The sequence below is a fragment of the Garra rufa genome, chromosome 5, assembly GCF_049309525.1.
Source record: "Garra rufa chromosome 5, GarRuf1.0, whole genome shotgun sequence".
NCBI classification, from domain to species: Eukaryota; Metazoa; Chordata; class Actinopteri; order Cypriniformes; family Cyprinidae; genus Garra; species Garra rufa.
This window is the reverse complement of record NC_133365.1, coordinates 49412147-49416872: the sequence shown is the minus strand read 5'-3', so window position 1 is coordinate 49416872 and position 4726 is coordinate 49412147. Positions and strand designations below refer to the sequence as shown.

The window sequence follows — 4726 nt, the reverse complement described above, 5'->3', positions numbered from 1 at the left end:
ACATAATCTTGGGCTCACGATTAGTCAGTTTGCCGAGAGGATAGAACCGGTTTATTGTGACTCCAGCATCGGATGCAACACGCATCTGTGTTGTGTTTGTTGTTTGACTTTACAATGTTAGCCAAACGATTAACAATCTGGAATGTTAGCCCAAACACTGCAGGTATGATCTCAATAGTGATGATTACTCTGCACCTGCAAAGTGTATGATGATAAAACGTAATGGAATAGCACTTAATGAATAGAACTTAAAAGTGCTGCATTTATTTGATCAGAAAAAATAGTAATATTACAGAAATCATTCTTATATGCTGATTAGCTGCTTAAGAAACATGTATTATTATTATTGTTATCAATGTTGAAAACAGTTGTGCAGCTTAATATTTTTGTGAAAACCATGATACAGGATTCTTTGATGAATAGAAATTTCAATAGAGCAACATTTTTTCGATAAAGAAATATTTTGCAACATTTTAAATGTCTTTATATCACGCAATTGCGACTTTAGTTCTCAGAATTGCGAGTTTATTTATTGGAATTCTGACTACATCTTACAATTGCGAGTTTATATATTGGAATTTTGACTATATCTTACACACTAAAAACTCCTGGGTCAAAACTAACCCATAATGGGTTATTTTTGACCCAAATCCTGGGTTAAAAAGGGACCAACTAATTTCTGGGTTATTTCAACCCAGAAAAATGGGTTATTCTTTTTGACCCAACTTCTGGGTTAAATACCTGACCCAAATGCTGGGTTACAATAACCCAACATTGTAGTTAATATAACCCAACTTCTGGGTCAAAAGAACAACCCAAATATCTGGGTTGAAATAACCCAGAAATTAGTAGGTCCCTTTTTAACCAAAGGTCAGAGGTCAAAAATAACCTAACTTGGGTAACTATGCCAGTATGCCTTATTTCAGAAAATAAAACACTTACACACTTCAAGCACTTTTACATTTTTATTGCATTAAATTAAATTCAATAAAAAAAAACACACACTTGGACCTATTTATTTTAGGTCACACTGTAATAACATTGTATAACAATTAGACATTTAAAAAATAGAAAAATAAACAACTTATTCTCTCTCAAACATTTGACAACATTCAATAACTGGATTGAACTTGAGGCTTTAAACATTGGTTGTGTCATTTACTGCAGCTTAACACGATTAAACAGTTCTGCAATTAAGCAAGGCAGTCTTAAGAAATTTGACAGGTTTTGATTCAGATCCCTCAATCTGATATACAACTTGCTGCAGAAACTCCCATGCGGGAGCACACTGCTTGGGGTAGTTGATATCAAGAACATAAAATGCCTTGAAACACACGTCAACTGCCCGAAACAGAGTGCCTGACCAGCTAATATCACAAATGCCTGAGAAGCACATTGCTGGGGGTCTCCCAGCGCCAGGACAGAGAGGAATGGCTTTGATTGCAAGAGGTATTCCACCATATTTGTTCCAACCTAAAACAGACAGAGACAGAAAGATACACAAAAGAATGTGAATATTGTGTAGAAGGTGAACTGTAAGCAAGATAATAGACTACCAGTTTGTGTTATAATGCTGACACTAACTGTACAAGGAAGCCAAATGAACTGTGGTTCTTAATTGATGTGTTCATTTTGAGTGGGTCATGAATGTGTAAAAGAAATGTGGATTGAGAACCACTCAGAGTAATAAAACTTAACATCTTCAACTTCACTTTCTAGCTACCATAGATGGCATCACTCAAAACTGAAATACAACTGCGAGGAACCTTGGAGGTTTTTTTTTTTTTTTTTTAAATCAGGATTCACCCTTTAGCTTTCACATGAAACATGTCACTTGGATTGCCATCTTTCACCTGTACAGCATAGTTAGAATTAAGAATATTCTCTCTCAGAGTGGTGCTGAGAAACTGGTCCATTGTACTTACAGGCATTTGGTGTATGGACGCTGTCCGGGACACTTCAATGGAGTGCTGGACAGTCTTCTTCCCAACCTGTGGCACTGTGGCACCATGTTGGGTAGAAGTGTTAGCGCTAGTTCCCCTTTGGCATCTGTAGGTTAACAATATTCTAGGTATCAGTATGTGTGTGAAAAAATAAAACGACTATAGAAATATGTAAATGAAAATGAACAGACATTTTTAATCTTTTACAAAGTTTTGCAGTAGAGATAACACACATCAGGTACAGATAAGGAACAACTAGGGGGTTAAAAGGGCTAAAAGCAAAATTAACGGAAATGATACATGTACACATACAATATATTATGTCTTGTATGACCCACTCATCTCATTAGACACCATTTTCTTATTAAGTGCATTCACATCTTTGTAAAAAAAAAAAAAAGCATCAAGTTAAATGAGCATCAGTTTCCATATGAGTTCCATACAGTCTATACTGTCTATCTTTTCTTTCATTAACAAGTGTAATAATGACATTAATGCAAAGGTGAATATCTGGCCCATTATTATGCATAACAGCTAAAAGACAAGGCACAAGTATCTTTTAACTAAAAGGGTTATTATAGATATGCATTCCCCACTGTCAAAGAAGTTGTGACTGTCACAAAATCTTGCACTGACACATTTAAAACGTATTAAAGAAAAAAATGTTTAGGTATAGAGAGATGATGTGAGGGCAGTTAAGAGTAAAACACTCACCTCTAAAATTCTCTATCAGCTCAGACAGCCGCCACTCAGTTAGCTTATCAGCGACAAAGCTGTCCATTTAAAATGACCTGGAGAAAACATAGCAATAGAAGTTAGCAACAATTTGAAGACCTGACACGTTTCTTTAACTCTTACTACTTAAGCCAGTAGAGCACTGTATAATATGATAAGCACAGCGCAGCTGGTTAACATAACTCAACTATTGTGTTGCCTCGTCGCTCTAGCCGCGGCTAAAGGGGGTTGCACACTGGACGAGAAGGGTATTTAAAATACAAACACATTATTCTTTATGGGGCCGTTCACATGTCGCGCCTAAAAACACGTGGAAAACGCTAGGCGCGCCGCTTTCCTCCTATCAACAAAGCGCTCGTGCGCTTGCGCTCCGGAAGCGTGTGCCGTTGCTAAGCAACCATGACCTGCGCTCTCCATAAACACGCGGAAGATTCAGGAAAGGATAAATGGATTTTCAGCATTAAAAATCATTTGCAGTAGCTCTGTTATTAAATTTATTTAAAAATATTTATTCCTGTACAGCTATGATAAACTGTTTCTCCGACTTGGAAGTGCCTTCAATGCTATTAAGGGAAAGGATGAAGCTAATTGGTTAGTTCATGTCACATGACCTGCGGTGTGCATGCCGCGCGCCTACATTTGAAATAACAAACTTGAGCGCGTAAATGTACATAGTCTTATATTAAATTTACTCTTTTCTCACAAATCGTCTTTAATGTATATATTGACTTCACCATGTGCTGCAACATAAATTTAGTTTTACATTAATTTACAGAAATCGGCTACTTTAATGAAAAATTGCTGATGTTATTGGATTTTCAGGTGATATTCTCATTTAATTTAGTTAACAGACAGTAAGTGTTAAGACTGCAGTCTCAGCAATGGTCTTTAATTATACAGTACAATCATAACATAGTACTGGCATTATCTAAACCCATAATATCCTTAAACGTAACAATATTGCTGGCCATAAACTGATAAAGTACGCGATACCTCGAGTTGTCCTAGACGCAGCGAGGGCGGCTTCTCGTCCGGTGTACGACCCCCTTAACGCGGCATGAAGTCTCCACTAGCTGCACTGTACTTATCGTATTACCACGAGTATTAAAACAATGAGATAAGTACAGCACAATTTATGAAAAATAGAATTTAAACACCGTGTAAAATGAATTCAGTCATTTAGGTCATACATGTATTTCTCAACGATGTGTAAAAAGCATTTCAACCATTTTGACATCGAATTTCATGAACTTATCGTTATTTTTAATCATTCAAATTTGGCTGGGTGGTTAATTACACTTTCTTCTTTAGTCTGAAAAACTCAAAACACATTTACTTTCACTTTACACGGACTTTAAACTAGTTACATATCTGCGGGTGACTACATGCTAACCACAGAATTACCATGATAAGCCATGGTCATTTTTTCAGCAAACGGTGCTAAACTACTAACGGGGACATGGACACAGAAATGTTTACGTTACATTGACACTGAAAATACTTGCTTACCTTGAATACGCGACGAAGTTGTACCGAAGAAGCCCAGGCCAAAAAGGATCGAGCGTGAAGTTCAAGTGACGGTTATTTCAAACGACTGTTGTGAGAAAATACCAGAACAACAGCGGGGGCGGGGGGAAGGGTCGTGAACCCAGAACATGGGTTACTCTTTGAAAAATAACCCATAAACCTAAACAACCCAGGAGTTGGGTCAAAATATTAGCCCTATAACCCAGAAAATGGTTACTCTCTGAAAAAATAACCCATAATTTTAACCCAACACAAATAACCCAGAAAATGGGTTAAAGAAATAACCCAGGAGTTTTTAGAGTGTACAATTGCGAGTTTATATATTAAAATTGCAACTTTATTTCTCAGAATTGTGAGTTTATGTATTGGAATTCTGACTATATCTCGCAACTGTGAGTTTATATCACGCAATTGCGACTTTATTTCTCAGAATTGTGAGTTTATGTATTGGAATTCTGACTATATCTCGCAACTGTGAGTTTATATCACGCAATTGCGACTTTATTTCTCAGAATTGCGAG

The 4726-nt window shown here is 36.7% G+C and overlaps 1 long non-coding RNA gene across 1 annotated transcript; it reads right to left on the bottom strand.

The window, feature by feature from the left end:
- Window positions 1-2001: 2001 nt before the first annotated feature.
- Window positions 2002-4405, bottom strand: LOC141334313 (uncharacterized). Its single transcript, XR_012355539.1, has 3 exons — window positions 4188-4405; window positions 2658-2734; window positions 2002-2049 (listed from the first exon to the last, which is right to left on the bottom strand). It is a non-coding gene; the product is annotated as an uncharacterized lncRNA (long non-coding RNA).
- Window positions 4406-4726: the final 321 nt, after the last annotated feature.